Source organism: Molossus molossus, unplaced genomic scaffold (genome assembly GCF_014108415.1).
Source record: "Molossus molossus isolate mMolMol1 unplaced genomic scaffold, mMolMol1.p scaffold_m16_p_11, whole genome shotgun sequence".
In the NCBI taxonomy this organism is placed as follows: Eukaryota; Metazoa; Chordata; class Mammalia; order Chiroptera; family Molossidae; genus Molossus; species Molossus molossus.
The window spans coordinates 87,822,967-87,841,156 of NW_023425346.1; positions in this window are offsets into that span (position 1 = coordinate 87,822,967).

Here is an 18,190-nt window from a genome sequence, read left to right on the forward strand (position 1 = left end):
TATTTTTCTACATTTTATGATTTTTCTGCTTGACTCCTATAATAAAACTGCACAATTTTCTAGTACCAGCTAGCCAATACGCTCAGCGTTGTCGCCTCTCATACATATTTCTTTTGCAGACAGCACCTCACAGCTTCATGTTTAGTGTCTGTTATGTATTTGAGCACCAAGCAGGTACCAGACCCTGTGCTAAGCATTGGAGTTACAACTATGAACAAGACAAATAGAACCATGAACCTTACAGCCTAGTAGAGAACAAGATATTGAACAAATAAATTAAAATGTGATGGTTGTTTCCAAGGGGAAATTACGAGATGCTGTGAGTCCAATGAAGGACTGGTTAAGGAAGGAGGCTTAAGATGAAAAGTAGACATGAAGAATGGTGAAGGGTAGGAATATTCCAGGATGAGCAAAGAGCATGCATGATGTCTTTAGGAGAGGGAGTATGGAGAGAAGGAAAGGACAAGGATTTGGGAATGACAGGGAGATCCCAGCTTGGATGAAAGGGGGGGGGGGGGTCTTAGATGTTAATTTCCAGGGACTTTGTCCTGAAAGTAAATGGAGCTACTGATGTCCTGTGTAGACTGGTCTGGAGAAAAGAAAGAGATGTATCTAAGAAACAAGTTTTTCTAGGTAAGATGATAGCTTGTACCAGGAGAGTGGAGATTTTTAAGGAAGAAAAGCAGAAGATTGAAGCATATTTAAGAGTTAGAGCTTTGAATGGATGCAAGACTTGATTAGATGTGGTTGGTGGGGGTAAGAAAACCAAGAAAGAGGACTCCCTGATGTCTGACTTGAACACTTGAATAGATGGATGTAACGTATCGAGCGAGAAGGCACTAGAGGTGGAGAAGGCCAGCAAAGAAAGAGACAAAATCTTCCTCTCAAAAATCTAGACTAGTCTAAGAAACTTCTGAAGGAATGTCTACACTTCATCATGAAAAGTTAAACTGTCAGAAGAAGCAGCTGATCGTGACATAATTTTCAGAGGCCTGGGAGTGAGGGATTCACTTTTGTTCAGTCCTTATGAAGATAAATGGTCCTCCTGACAGCTGGGATTTGAAAAGAAATACAAAATTCCAACTACTTAAATAAGCAATGACTTAAGTAGAGTTTAGCATCATTTGTCATCCAGACAAACAGGCAGGTGCCTCTTTCTGCATGGGTTCTAATGAAAATCTGGAGGTCACATCTTAGCTCAATTACAGCAGCGTGGGAAGCCACTTGCCTTCAGAGCTCACCAACAGTGCTACGGCTTCAAAATGGAGCCCGTCTTTGTTTCATTAGGAAGGGGCTTTAAAGATACTTAGACTGTTTTCCAATCCTTTTCTGATACTTATTTCAAAATAAACTCTTTTGTGATCTCATCGCCTTAAGGGTCCTCAAGCAGCACCATATAGTGGTGACAATGACTGATGAGATCCTGGAATACCATCTTATAATTACCAAACAAGCAGATCAACAAGAATATATGGGTAAAAGCAGGGCTTGGAAAATTAAAATGTTCACAGGGGCAAAGCAAGGTTATTTGAATAATTGTAATAGACTGAGTATAGGAAAAAAATGCAAGCAATGTCAAATGATAAATAACATACTGCCACAGAGTTGGTAACACAGGAGAGAGTGGTGGAGACTGTGGCATGATGGAGCGTGCATGTCCAGAAGCAAAGTAACGACTCAGCTGCTTGGTGCCATGAAGGAATGTGGGCTTGGCATTGCCAGCTCTTTTTCTTTTCTTTTATCTTAAATTTTTCTACTGGTGTGTACATTTTGTCAGTTAATTCAACTTTTTTATACATAAGAATAAATAGGAAATGTGCAAGATTTTTTTTTGAAAAGTGTATTTAAAAATCTGCTTAAATAAAGTGCTATTTCATATTTCTCAATGGGAAGACTCAATACTGTAAAGATGTTGACAAGCTGGATCTAAAATACATATGAAACAAAGAACAGCAATGCTTACATGTTAATTTTTAAAAAGAGAGAAAATGATGGGGTTTGACCTGCTAAAGGCAGAACATAATCTAAAGGAATTTAAGAGTGTATTTTGGTACAGGAATAGACAGATGTCAATAGAAAAAACAGAATGAAAACTCAGAAATATACAAAAATATAGTTGTATAGTAAATGAGTCATCTCTAATTAGTAAAAGTGAAAAGTGCTCAAGATTTCTCAGGAAATTGCATTTGTAACAGTTATTCTTTTGGGGGAAAAAACAAACTTATTTTTAAAAAGATAAATATGAATTTTCCTTGAAAATGAATACAAACTGTGATGATAATAGTGGTAATAATACAATTAAGTCCAATGACAGCCTCAATACTTTTACTATCTTTCTATAAATTTAACATTTGAAGCAATTTGTATTAAATATGTATATTTTGCCTTTTACTACCTCATGCTTAATTTTTTATCACTGGCTACTTCCATCCCATACTTACATTCAACTTTTCCATTTGTGGTATGCTTTAACTATTTTCAGCTCCGCTTCTAACACTGTTTCAGAAGCTGATAGCATTTAGTTTCAGCCACTTCCAACACATAGTGGTCTTTATCTCGATTTGTTTTATCGGAGAGAAGATATTAACCTTTAGCTATTAAGTTAAATTTCTTATCCAGTTCATTAAAAGGAGGAAACCCCATTTATGGCTTCCTACACACTGGCTGAACTAATAAAATCTTTCTTTCATTGTGACACTCTTCATTTCTTTATTTGTGAGATGTTTCATTTTCCCTGGCTGCACTGAAAGACATTACAAACTTTTCACATGTGTTTTTCTGACATGAACTGCTTTTAGTGCAGCCATTCTTTAAAAAAAAAAAAAAAAAAAAAGCCTACTCCTTTTTATTCCAATCGAAACTTTGAAAGTATATTTTTACCTGACAAAATAAAATGCTTTAATGTAAAATAATAAAATGTGGAAACCAAATAAAATAAGCTTATCATAGGCTGTCAACTTGAAACTGTGATAGAAAAAAAAGACGACTTTGCCAATATTTCTCAGTAACACCTTCGTTGAGGGGTGATCCCTTCTGATTACGAATATTTTTAATATCTCACATTCTCATTTACAAAGTGTCATGAATCCTTCACCTATGTGCCGCTGATAGGAGGAGATGCCAGAAAATGTAACACTTTGGAGCATATTATCTTTGCAAGACACGAGGCTGAAAAATACTTGTGTGGCATTGTCCATCTTTGTAGATGACTCCTAACTAAATATATCAAATCCATTTTTTAAAATTATTTTCCAGCATTTGTTAGACGATAGCACAAGACAAGACAAAATGAAAAATGTGGCCCTTGCCCAAGGGGCATGAAGTCTACACAGGGAAAACAAAACGTCCCAGAAATAAAAACACCAGCTGGAGAAAAGACATAATTAATGAAATAGTTCCAAGATTATTGTCTTGCTGCAATTACCAGATATTTCTGACACTTCAACAGAGACTGATGACTCGCAGTGAAGCACACAGACCAGGGACTCAGATGTTCCAAGTCCTATACACGACTGAAATGGAGTGGAAAACTTTCATATACTGTATTGACTCCCTCCTGTCAACAAAATGCAGCAGGCAAAACCAACAGACTTGCAAAGCACTGTAATAGTCCTTAATGGTAGTCATTCTCCAGTTACATAGCTACCTTGACCTTTGCAGAAAATTAATAGCATTGAATTGCCTTACCTCTTCCATTTCCTCCCCAATTTATTTTTTAAAGGATTTTGCTATTATTGTCTGAATTTTTTAAAAGACTTTAGTAAAAGAATAGGGAAAATAGATGGGAAACATACACTGTAACCAACATAATAAGATCCCAATTTTGTTTTTACAAAATGTATGTATGCAAGGGAAAAAAGACTACAAAGAAATAAACCAAGATGCACAGAAATAAAGGTTTCTGTGAGTGCTTGTTATCTCAGGAAATTGTTATTATAACAGCAAGCAGAAACCAACCCTGTTCTTTTCAATATTTCTCTGACAAATCCACTCTATAAATTTGCCCCTTAGAAGAAATTTCATGTAATTTCTAAGATTTTTTTCTGGTGACTCTTAAGTAATGAAGGCCTCTCCAGATAATAAAAAGTCCACTTTAGTCTAAGAATCATAAAGTTCTAGTCAGGTGTAATATTAAAACTCTAAATTCTTATCCAATGGAAGTATTTATTTTCCCATAATGAGCAGTAATGCTTGTGTAGACCAAACATTGCACAGCAGAAAGGAGCTGGGAACACAACTTCACTCTCTGCAGCTCCCACAACTTGCTCACTGGAGTACGTGGCCTCTTCTGGGTTGGTTGAGGGTAGAAGGTGACAAGAGGTAAATGGCTCACCTGTAATCTGGTGTTGGTGTTCTCAGGAAATGGCCTTTGGAAAATGCTATGGGAAATGACTGTTTCTTTCATAGGGATCTTCTGTGAAGTCCGCCGAGTTCCATCTCTGGACATCGCTGATTCTAGTTTCCTCTTCCATCCTCAATGCTTCTCCTCTAACACACTTCTGATACTCCATCGGCCCCTGGACTTTCAACATGCCACATCCAGGTGGGGATTCTTCTGTCCCTTCATGTAATATTCTGACAAAATCTACTTGAATATAATCCCAGGCTGCTCCTTTCAATGGGGTCAACACTGAGTCCACAAGAAAGAAACACCTTTGTTCCATCAAAGAAAGTACAGCTCTCTCCCTGCATCCCTGGTGATTCCCAGTTCTGAGTTCACCAAACTCCAGGGGACAGATGTCAAGTCCTCCAGAAGGTCTTCTGATACTCCACATCTCACTTGGCCAAGGTGAGGAAGAAGCACCTCAACTCTCCTATGCGCTTCTCATGGAAGATCACCCTGAGTCATGCAGCAGACACCCTTCTCATCTCATAGAGCATTAAGAGGTGCACATCTACTTTACAGTGTGGGGTACATGAACCCTATTTACCATTCTTACACTCTGGAGATTCTACCGAAACTTAGTGATAAAAGGAATAACACTCACATATGGCTGAATTATTTTCTTTTGTATGTTTTCCGATTTTCCTACATTTACATGAATTATGTGATTATCAGAGAGAAAAAAAAATCATTTTTTCCCCATCAGTATCCAATGTTAATTTTGTGGAAACAACTTAGCATCAGTTGCATATATTTGCTCAACAAAAAATGTTAATTTTTTTAACTAAATCGATCATTGGATAATGCCCTTGAAACTTGTAATTATAAAAATATTTACAAGCATATCTCAGAGATTTGCCACATGTACAACCAGAACAAACCACCTCTATGCCATGTCACCGTGCCCACATCAAAGCCACTTCTCTCGTCTCCCCATTAACATGCCTTGTTGTCATTTGAAGAGTCTTGGTGATAAGATCAAAGGCTTATTAAGGAAAGACGGCCAGGCTATCCAGAAAAGATTTTCAAGAACAGAATATCATTATCCAGAGACTTAATTACAGTTCTTGAGTCTATAAAGTCAACGTGATTAGGGACACTAGAATTTATCAGAGTCAGATCTGAACAAAATCATCTAAGAGTGAATATGTCATACTATATCTAATGGCTCCAAATCTCAGATTATGAACCCACCTGCTCAAGAAATGTTACTTTCTTTATGTTTCCTATTTAATTTCTTTTTTCTTCTTTGAAACTTCATGCTGCTGAAGAGAGAAATTTAATATCGGCCATTTCGTGGTCATCTATTGATTTTGTGTTTCCTTCATTGACTCAGGGTATATTACAGGATAAGGGTAAATGAATGGCTTTATTATTATGGGGAGGGCAATCTGGTCTCCCACTAGTCTTGGTAAAACACCCTTCCTCAGAAAAGAAATTTTAAAAAGCCCCCCTGCCTCTTTTTCACAAACTCCCACCCGCTCCTCAAGCATTCACAGGTTGTCATTAATAGAAGTTGGCAGCTACCCCAACGGGATCACTCTAAAAAAGAGCCTAGAGCCAACTTCTGCGAGAAAGAAAAGTATAAACAAATAAATCAGAGGGGCAAAAGACAAAGCAGAAAAAGTGGGCCAAATGGGATAAGAAGTTTAAAATTTATCTAAAGCCTGAGATTTCAAAAGTGATGATAAAGTACTTTACCATTTTCCAGTTCCAGAGGCATCCACGTGGATTTACAAGAGCTCACAATCCCCACAAAAGACGGCGTAGTGTTAAATATGGCAACTCATCTTCAAGAAAATAACTGAGTCAGGTAGGGGATCGATTAATAAATTGTAGCCCTCGTGCACCAAACGGTGCTTCTGTGGCTTGAGGAAGTTCATTTTTTCCCAAAAGCTCAATAGGCATCCACTGTATAGCTACCCTGGTGGGATCTAACCAAGAAACAATGTTGGATCTAATACTTCAATAACACATATTTATTTCAAGCCTGCAATGGAAAATACCAAGTCAGATCCGAGACAGAGAGTATCTCTGGCTGGGTTCCCAAAGAGCACACATAACCACATACATGGTGGAAGGTAGCAAGTGCCCAAGGGAAGAGAAGATGGAGTGTTAGGTGAGCTGAGAGGATGGGAGAGAGTTCTCCAAGGAAGGGAATTGGGGATGGCTCTCTAGGGGTTAAGCTGCATCCTAAACGACAAGGATATGGATGAGTGGAGGTGATGGAGAAGGGCAGTCCAAGACCGGCCTGAGCAGAGGCCAGAGCAGGACAGGAAGTGGCTGTAGAAGAGAATAGGCTGGAAAGGTGTGGGGGGGGGGCGGGGGGCACAGGCCAGGAAGGCCCTGAAAATCTATCTCAAGACTTTGGGAGACTGTTTTCCCCTCGGCACTAGGGATGAACTTGTGAGTATTGCGCAAAGGAGTGCAAATCAGAGCTGTGCTTCAGGAAACAATGGGAAGGAGATTGTGAAGAGGATTCAGGGAGGACTGGAGACAGTGAGAAACAAGAGTCTATTGAAATAGTCCCCCTGAGCCAGCCACTGTGGCTCAGTGGACTGAGCGTCCTCCCATGGACTGAGAGGTCCCGGTTCGATTCCCAGTCAGGGCATATGCCTGGGTTTCGGGCTCAGTCCCCAGTAGGTGGCTTACAGGAGGCAGCCGATCAATGTTTCTCTCTCACTTCAATGTTTCTATCTCTCCCCTTCTCTCTAAAAAATTGATAGCCCAGCCAGTGTGGCTCAGTGGTTGAGCACTGACCCATGCACCAAGAGGTTGCTAGTTCAATTCTCGATCAGGGTTGTGGGCCAAATCCCTAGTGGGGGGCATGCAAGAGGCGGCCAATCGATGCTCTCTCTCATCGATGTTTCTCCCTCTCTCTCTCCCTCTCCCTTCCTCTTTCTAAAATCAATAAAGAAAAAAAAATTTTAAACAGAGTTTTAAAAATCTATAAAAAAAACATATTTAGAAAAAAATAAACAGGAATAGTCCCTCTGACATAACAGAAAGCCTCATCTGGGACTGAGTCACCCTGTACCCAGCACTACAGGTGCTAAACAGGGTGAGGATCAATGACAGATGAATGAAGAAGAGGGAGAGAGTGAATGAATCAAGTCTGCACCTAGTGAAAGACTGGAAAACATAACTTGAAGAAGATAAATGAGTTTTTAGAGAAAGATAACATTGTTTCCTACAGATAAATCTAAACCTAGATGTGAAGGTTAAGGTCACTTAAGCCATGAGATGTTAGGATCATGAATGACTGAAAGGATCTTTTAAGTTTCTCACTGGTGCGTGCGCTCTGTCTCTGTCTCTCTCTCTGTCTCTCTCTCCGTGTCTCTCTCTCTCTGTCTGTCTCTCTCTCTGTCTCCCTGCTGTCTCTCTCTCTCTCTATGTCTCTCTCTCTCTCAGAATAATTTAACAGGTGTATTCTCTTTATTCCATTATTTCACCTACCTGCTGTAGCCTCAGAATACATGCAACAAAGCACAACTTTCATTAAAACATAAATTTAAAGCACAAACCTTTATTGTATTTCTCTAGATATAAATATATCATCTGCTCACTAAATGTAAGTAATTTAATGTAATTAATAACTTGGAAAACTTAGAAAATCACTGGTAATCCCATCCCCAGAGATAAGCACCTTTAATTTTTATAAACTGTTCTAAATATATGTAGATATATGGAATAAAAATCACTAGATTGGTAGATTTACAGATAGAGTAGTTTGTACTGCCAGGTAAACTTTTTATTTAGAGTAGTCATTTATTATGTGAACTAAATTTCTGTGCTCTTTTGTTATGTTAAAATTTTGTCCTTGTTGCTTTTTACATCTCACAAAGTCAACTCCAGATTAAAATCTACACCGAAATTAAAGAACTCTGTTAAGCTATCTCTTGGAGCACATTACTGTCCTTACTTTAGTTCCTTATAATGTGTGTGTAGGACATTTGCTGCGAGGGCTGGCCGCCCTCAGCAAACTCCAGAAAGTTAGTAGGAAGGAACTACTTTTAACCTCGGTGTTCAAATTCATAAAAGCAGAAATCCAACAGTTCATAATGAGCTCAGGGTCACGTGGTCCATGAAAAGCAGGCCCAGGCATCAAAGCCAGGGTTCTGCAGACCAAAGCTTTTACCTAATAGGCAAATGTCTTCATAGACTGTTCAGTCTGCAGATCTGGACCTGAAGAAGAATCTAGTCCCATCTCTTCCCTCTACAAACGCAGAAACAAAGGTGCGGAGAGGTCAGGGCAGCTGGCGTAGGTCATGAGGCCGATGGATCCAGATGGTCCTTTCCATTGTTCTAAAACCAGACCGTGGCCCTGGCCGGTTTGGCTCAGCGGTTGGAGCATCGGCCTGCGGTCCTGAGAGACCCAGGTTCGGTTCCCGTTAAGGGCACGTACCTCAGTTGCAGTTTGTCTCCAGCCCTGGTTGGGTTGTGCGGTGGCAGCCACTCGATGTGTCCCTTTCACGTCGATGTTTCTCTCTCTCTCTCTTTCCCTCCCACTCTATATGAACAAAATATCAAAAAATAAATAAATAAATAAAATTAAATTAAAAAAATAAAATAAAACCAGACCGTGGGCAGAATTTCTTGTCTACTTTTGAAGAAAAGATATTAAGAACGATGTTTTTCAAAATTTAAAACAAGTTAATTAAAAACAAATCTTGAGTAGAATATCAGAGTTCATGAAAAAATGAAGATAAGATCTTAACCATTTTGACTCGATGAAAGCGATTTAAAAGTTAATTTCAATTTTTAAATGCAGTATCTGCTACTTCAATGAGTTTTGAAATTAAGTTAAGTCAATACATATTTTATGATTTTTAATCAACTTTACTTTTTAAACATTGCAGAAAGCGTTGCCACACATTTAAAACAGATTTTGTCAATGTGTGATATAATCCTATTCTTTTAAACGTGTCGGGGGAATTGGGTGTCTAGGTATTTGAAAGGTCAATCTTCAAAATGTTAACACTGGATGGTGAGATTTCAGATGATTTTTATTTATCTTTTTCTCACCTTTATCTTTGCTTGATTATTTTCTCATTTTTTATTTTATATATATGTATATATATTTTGTTTATTTGTTTGTTTTGTTTTGTTTTACGTATTCCTTATATAATGCAAGGGAGGATTTTGCCAGCGAATTGATGATCTTCCCAGCCTTTGTGGGAAAACAGCCACTGACTATTTGAAAAGCAACGTGCAATTGCTCACTGTGGCGGATCCTGAGTGTAGCTTGCCTGCTTGATAACTACTCCAGTCTCCTTCCAGGGCATCTTCCAGTCCTGCAGTGTTTAGAAAACTGAGACTGATAGTGTTAGACTCCTTTGCATCTAGGGTTTCGGCTGAGACTTGGGCTTGGCAATCAGACACCCTCCTGCCTGGCTAGGGTCTGGAAGGCAGGCAGGCTGTGGGTGCAGAGCACGGCAGAGCACAGCAGAAGCAGGGTGGTCCTGCCGTCCCCAGTCCTCGGCTGGCAACATCCTGACCACAAAAGCGGCAGTGGACTCTGGGGCCACGCATGCTTTATGGAAACCCTACCGACCACCTGCTTCCTCAGCTTTCCGACGATACAACCGTCTTACACATCGGAAAGCCCGTTCGCTCAAAACTAGCCATGACGGCTCTATTGCTTGCTTGTTCAAAATGTCCCTGTACACCCTTCTTCCAATTGCTACCACTACATTTTCTCCTTTTGCAGTTACAGCAATAATACCTGCCTATTGTAAAAATAATAATAATAATAAAATTAGGCCATATAAAAGTTATACACTAAAAAATAAAAGTCAGTCTTCATGGACCCACCTCTCATCCTATATCCCAGAGGAGACCACTGTTACTAGGTGGTTGTTTCATAGCCTCCCATATTTTTCATGCCTATAAAAATTATGCAAACACAGAGAGGGTTTGGTTTTGATTTTTTTCCATTTTTACAAAAATGACATGATACTATACATATACATAAATCTGGCAACTTGATTTTTTAAAAATCTTTTTATATTTGTGTGTATTGGGCTACCTGGTTCTTTTGAATTACTGTACTCTGGAGAAACTAAGACATGCTCTTATGGATGGACATGTTAACATTTATAAACTATGTTGCATTCAATATCTTTTATCATAGATTTTTGTGTGTGCATTTGAATACTTCTTGAGATAGACTCTAAAATATGAATGCAAAAAAATTAAACATTAACAGATTGTATTTAGCAGTGTTTCTAAGGAATAATGTCTGTTTTGCTTATTACTGTATCACTGGTTCTCAGAACAGCATCTGCCATGTAGGCAGGCACTAAATAAATATGCGTGATGTGAATGCCAAATGAATGATTGAAAATAGATTAGGAAATGCATTAATGCAATTCACCACATGAATGGATTAAAGTAGGAAAAAAAATATATGTATTCAACTATTATGATGGATGACCCCACAAATCAGATAAAACTCCACCTTCATTCTTAATTTTTTAGAAAAATTATTCATCAAGAAATAGAAGAAATATCATTAACCTGATAAAAGGACTTATCAGAAACCAACAGCGAAATACATTTCTAAATATTTATAAAAGCAAGAATAATTACCTCCTTCAAGAACTCGGCTATGAATAAAAATAAACTCAGAGGCCTGAGATAGGAGAGAAGGCAAAAATATTAAAATAAGATATAAAATATTAAACACCGAGAGACTTCCACAAAGAAATGCAAAGCAGATCTAATCAAAAAGCAAAATCATCAGCCACACAGATATACTGAGTTTACTCTAAAGAAGCTCATCAATATGGGGGCAGGCTCAGTGGTCTAATTTTAATATCGGGAAAAGTACGGATCAGACAGGGAAGTGTGCCCAGGGCGCAGAGAGTGAGCTGCTACAGCACGGCCCCTTCACAGTCCTCCAAGACGCATCAAAGAAACAAAACCTACTCGCTTCCTTTCCCTGATGTTCTGCTGGATCAAACCTAAATGCTCTCACCCACTAATTACGCTCATCTGTAGGAGACGGACAGGCCAAGAACAAGGTTCTTTTAACTTCAGGAAACTCTGTGATATAAATTCAAACTATTTATAGGAAACAATTAAGTGTCGCATAATTTGGGATATCACATATTTAAAAACATAGGCAGCTTTGTATGTTCTGATGTGCAAAACAAAGAACACTGTAATATGTGTTCCATGAAAAAAGAAGGTGGGAGTGTATATAGTGTAATTGTGTCTTCGTCACTTCTGTTTCTGTCTCACGACTTTTTTTGAGATGTCGTTTATATGAGTTTACCTATTTACAGTTTCATGATTTTCAGCATATTAGATTTGTGTACCCATCACTAAATCTTATTATAGAATATTTTCATTATCCTCTCCAAAATAATCTCTGTGCCCATTAACAATCACTCGACATTCTCCCTCTCCCCAGCCCCAGGGAACCACTAAAGTACTTTCTCTTTCTATGGAGGTGCCTACTTTGAACATCTGATATTAGTGGAATCAGACCATCGGAGGTCTTTCATAACTGGCTTCTTTCATTTAGCATGTTTTCAAGGTTTATCCATGTTGTAGCATATATCGGTACTGCATTCCTTTTATGGCCCAATGATATTCTGTTATATAAATATAATACATTTTGTTTATCCACTTGTCAGTAGATGGATATTTGGGTTGTTTCCACTTTTCAGCAATTATGAATAAGGCTTCTCAGCATTCATGTAGAAGTTTTGGTGTAGACATACGTTTTTAGTTACCTTGAGTATATATCTAGGAATGGAGTTGCTGTGTCATATGGTAACTCTATGTTTAGCATTTTAAGGAACTATCAGACTGTTTTCCAAAGTGGTTGCATTTTACATTCCAACCAGCGACACTTGAGGATCCCAATTTCTCCACATTCTCACCAACATTGATCACTGTCCATATTTTTTATTATACCCATCTTACTGTCTGTGACGAGGCATATCATTTTGGTTTTGATTTGCATTTTCCAAATGACTAATGATGTTGAGCATCTTTTCATGTGCTTATTAGCCATTCATAGATCTTCTTTGGGGAAATGTCTATTCAGATCTTTTGCTTATCTTTCAATTGGGTTGTCTTTTCCTATAGAGTCAAAAGAGCTCTTCATACACTTTGAATACTAGTCCCTAATCAGATATATGATTTGCAAATATTTTCATGCATTCTGTGAGTTATCTTTTCACGATCTTGATGATGTCCTTTGAAGTAAAAAAAGTGTTTCATTTTGAACTACGACTTATCAATATTCATTTTAATAACTTGTACTTTTGGTATCATGTCTAAAAACTTTTAGCCTAACTCAAAGTGTTGCATACATTTTCTAAAGAACATAAAATCCCATGTAAGTATATGTGCTTTTTTTTCTCTAAAGAGTCACAGAAATGTTAATAGTGGGTGATTGTGGGGAAAGACAAGGGGAAGGAAAGAGAACTTTACAGTTTACTTTTTTATGGGTATGGCTTGAATTTTTATCATCTATATGTATCATATCTGTTTTATAGATTTTTTAAAAAATTATCTTTGAATAACAAATAGCAATGGATTATGTTGGCATTTTAGAAGGTCTGACAAATGACAATTCTATTTTCTGCCTGAATTCAAAACCAGCTGAGATCCAGACACAGGAATCAAAGAGGTAGAAGCCATATGTCAACCTGAGTTCTGATACAGCCATATAAAAGAAAATGTCTTAGTGTAAGAGCCAAATGGGCCTGTTAACACACCTTGACCTCCCCTCCCCCACCCTGGTTTATATCTTGAAATGGTCTACCCAAGAAAATGTTTGAGTCTAAGAGTGTACACACTTCCTGAAGATCAGTGCCGAGACTGTTCAGCAACAAGAGACAGGATCCTCCAGGCCTAAGAACTCTTACTATATTGGCTCCACCCAAGAGAAAGTTGTAAGTCAATGCCTTTCACCCATTAAGTAGTTAGTTCATTCTAACTCCATCACAAGAACTAATTGTGGAGGCAAAAGGCTTAAAACATTTAAGAAAAACTCCTCTCCACGAACTACAAAAAAGTAGGTAAAATAAGCATCTCCCCCAATTACCATGAAATTTTAAGCTCTAGCAGATAGAAATTTGTACCTAGGTATTGTATATTCTTATCTTATTCCTGAAGATACACTATAAAACTGGCATGTACATTGCAATTAAGTAGCATTGTAATTGGCAATTAAGTAGCAATTAGAGGACCTAAACCACCTTGGAAACTACAAGGCACCTGGATAGACATCACATTTCAAATGAAGGAAATTTGGGGGGAAAAAAAGCTCAACATTTTAGGATAAGTATTTTCACTAAAAAAAGCAGAGAGCAGAATAAGAGTGTTTAGATTCTAAAGCACATGAATGGAGCTTGGAAGTAGAAGTCTTTTCAATACAGAAGAAATAAATAAATAGAATACCTACTGAACTATGTCTCGCTTACCACCATGACAGGCCCTGGATGAGGCCAGAATCTTCTAGCCCATGTTTCAGTACCTTGAGTCTCAAGAGTTTGAAGCTCTTACCCTCAGGAAAGATAGGCAGAGCCTGGAGTCATTAGAGCCCATAGGCTGGTCACCTCCAGCCATATCAGCTCTTTTCACTTGCCTGGTGGGTCACTAAAGATTAATATTTTTAAGTTTGTCTTTATATGAATGACATGGGAACACACTGTGACATTAAGATATAGTGAAGACTAAGGTATAGTAATAGCTTTTAGAAACCTGCAGTTCACTGAGGGAAACAGACATGTAAACAACTAACTGTACTTACTAAAATCCCATGTACTAAGTGATAAAATAGAAATACACACAGATGAGAGCCTCATTCAATGTACTACAATAATAGCTTGTCTTTGTTGAGTAATTTCTGTATGTGAAGACCTGTGGTAAGCAGTTTACAAATATTATTTCCATTATGCATTAGAACCTTCATAGGTGGGTCCTATTATAATTCCCTTTTCCAGATGAAAATATTGAGACATACACTCATGGAACCATAAAAATTGTAGAAGAAAATACGGGCAGCAAAATCTCAGACATCACATGGAGCAGAATTTTCACTGATATATCACCTGTGGCAAGAGAAACAAAGGAAAACATTAATAAATGGGACTAAATCAAACTATAAAGCTTCTGCAGAGTAAAAGAAACCAGTATCACAATGAAAAGTGAACACACTGTATGAGAGAACATATTTGCCAATGATACATCAGATGAGGGGTTGATTTCCAAACTATATAGAGTACTCATACAACTCAACAATAGGAAGACAAATAATCCAATTTAAAAATTGACCTGAATAGACACTTCTCTAAAAAGGACATACAAATAACCAAGAGATATGAAAAAATTCTCAACGTCACTAATCATCAGAGAGATGAAAGTTAAAACGACTATCACATATCACCTTACATCTGCCAGAATGGCACGCATCAACAAATCATCAAACAGGTGCTGGTGAGGGTGTGGAGAAAAGGGGACTCTAGTACAATGCTGGTGGGAATGCAGACTGGTGCAGCCACTATGGAAAACAGTATGGTGTTTCCTCAAAAAATTAAAAATGGAACTGTCATTTGACCCAGTGATTCTACTTCTAGGAATATATCCTAAGAAGCCTGAAACACCAATCAGAAAGAATATATGCACTCCTATGTTCATAGCAGTGCTATTTACAATAACTAAGATCTGGAAACAGCCCAAGTGTCCATCAGTAGAAGAGTGGATAAAAAAGTTGTGGTACATATACACAATGGAATACTATGCAGCTGTAAGAAAGAAAGATCTCTGATCCTTTGAGATGATATGAAGGGACCTGGAGAGTATTATGCTGAGTGACATATGTCAATCAGAGAAAGACAAATATCACATGATCTCACTTATTTATGGAATAAAATAAACAAAAAAAGCTGATGAACAAAATAGATTGAGACATGAAAGTAGGGGACAATCTGACAAACCTCAGAGAGGAGGGAGGTGGTGGGGAAGGAAGAGATGAACCGAAGATCTTATATGTGTATATGCATAACCAATGGACACAGACAACAGTATGGTGAAGGTTGAGGCTAGGGGAACAGGGAGGAGGGTGACAAAGGGGGAAAAAAGAGGGACATCTATAATAATAAAAAATAATAATAAATTAAGTATAAAAAAAGAAAATATAGAGACACAGAAGAGTTAGATAGCTGAAGTTCATAGCTAATAAGCAGAGAAAACGGATTTAAACTTTGCTGTTGGAAGCTGGAGGTCTTGCCCTTAAGCTCTGGCCATAGACAAGTTCTAACACGTCGTTTTGGTCAAGAAGAAAATATTTAAATATGGCACCAAATGATAGCTCTCAAATACCTTCTCATTTGATTCTTTTTTTTTTTTTTTAATTAACTTATTTATTTTTGTTACAGATGTTTCTCTTTTTTCCCCCACTGATTCCCCCCTCCTTCTCCCTCCCCACCCTGTCCCCACCTTTGTTGTCCATGTCCATTGTTCATGCACACATGCATATAAGTTCTGTGGTTTATCTCCCTCCCCCACCCCCTCTTCAGGGGATAGTCTGTACCCCACTTCCACGTCTCTGGGACTACCCCGTTCCTCAGATGGTTATGTTCATTATATTCCACAAATAAGTGAGATCATGTGATATTTGTCTTTTTCTGCTTGGCTTATTTCACTTAGGATAATACTTTCCAGGTCCCTCCATGTCGTCTCAAAGGATAAGAGAGCTTTCTTTCTTATAGCTGCATAGTACTCCATAGTGTATAAGTACCACAGCTTTTTTATCCATTCGTCTACTGATGGGCACTTGGGCTGTTTCCAGATCTTAGCTATTGTAAATAGTGCTGCTATGAACATGGGGGTACATATATTCTTTCTGATTGGTGTTTCAGGTTTCTTGGGGTATATTCCTAGAAATGGGATCACTGGTTCAATTTTTAATTTCATTTGATTCTTAAGACATGGTTTTACATTGGTCTTTGCTTGGAATACATCAGATTAATTGAGTAACACTATATATTAAGGGTCTAAACAACCAAGAAAAATCTAAAACCATTACATGCATTTAAAGGTAAAGCTCCGGTTCTGGTAGCAGCTGAGCATAGACTCACATCTTCCTGAAGACAAAGGATCCTCAGTCCTTAGCATGGTATCTAGTAGAGATGAAAACTCAACAGTATTTGTGGGATAAATGATTAGATGAACAAATAAACAAATGGAAAAACAAAGCAAAATAGCTGCTGGATGCAAAGAATAACAATGGTCACAGAGGAGAAACAAGGGCATCTCATTATATAAACAAAAATGAGTAGTGCCTTGAATATCTGCAAAACAAAAGCTACATGAGGCTCATAGTTCACAATCTTGACAATGAGTTCATTGCCTTGTTTGAATTCTAGAACATTGCATAACCTAGAGACATAGAAGATATATAGTCTGACTCAATTTTGAAAGCTTCTTTCCTGACCTAACAGGGTATCATTAGGCCTCCATTTGAATGCATCCCATGATTTAAAAAAAAAACTGCTTGTGACCAGTTTCAATGTTTAAATATACATAAGTGTTTCTTGTCTTGCCTTCATATCTGCCTTTTGGTCCTAGTTCTCCTACTGAAAACTACATCTAATCCTTCCAGCTCACGGTGGCCCATTAAATATGTGAAGACATTTATCATGGTTTCTTGTTTGTACTCCCGCATCTTCTCTGTTTGCCTAGGGCACTGTTTCTTCCTATGATTCCATATGACACATGTATGTGTTTCAACGGGATGTGGCATAATTAATGGACAGTGGCCATTTCGTGGTTAGAGGCTTGAGAAGTCCTCTAACAGAATATATTCAGGAATCCAGAGAGACAAAATGATGTGCTCCCAGATGGAGAGATCTCTCCAGGGGTCCAAAGTTCCCTGGGAGCAATAGATGTAAATATGACCTACTCTTCTTCCCAGAGGGAGAATTCTCGTCGGCATAGAAACGCACTATTGCATTTTCTTGGGGGCAATTTTTACATCCTCATGGCCTCCCCTCTTATCTGCCTATTCTTGAGTCTGTGTTTATGTACTCATCAGGAGCAAAGAAATAATGCAACAGGACCCTGATCCTACGTGTTTACTGTGAGACCAACTTTGAAATGTCAGGTTTCAGGAACATCCCTCAGCAAGCCCCGGGGTCTGGCCTGGCTAAGTTTCTTTCCTATCTATGCAGTTTTTCTCTTGTCTTAATTTCCCTCCTCTGCTCTTGCTTAACTTTTCCAGTATCCAGTTTTCCATCTCAAGAGAATGAAGGGGCCCACACAGGCTAACTCAGTACTGTTGTAAAAAAAAAAAAAAAAAAATCAATCCAGACTTGGACTTTGCTACTTATAAGAACTGCCCTGCAGGGAGTGAGGGGCAATGAAATGGGACCACCATATCTAGTTCCCTAACACATCTACAGGGCAGGCTTTGGTTGGTGCATGACCACAGCCTAGGACCCTCCAAGATTTGCTTGTGGTCAGCAGGGCAGGGGGGTGACATGACATTCATTTAAGGAAAATGAGATCTCATGACATTCAGCAGAAAAAGAAAGGGGGAATGTGCACTTACCCCTTAGCAAAACACACAAAGGCTCTATCAAAAGTGTATTCATAACATACCTCTGAAAAAGGTCACCGGATTGCACGAGAAGACATTTAGGATCTACAAAGGATCACAGTGTCTGTCCAGGACAAATGCACATTGTAGATTTATAAAGGTGTCCCAATGTCTGTCCAGGAGGAAAAAATATTAAGGATCTCTGTTAGTTGAGAATTTTATCTTTTTGAAACTATGGCACGGGG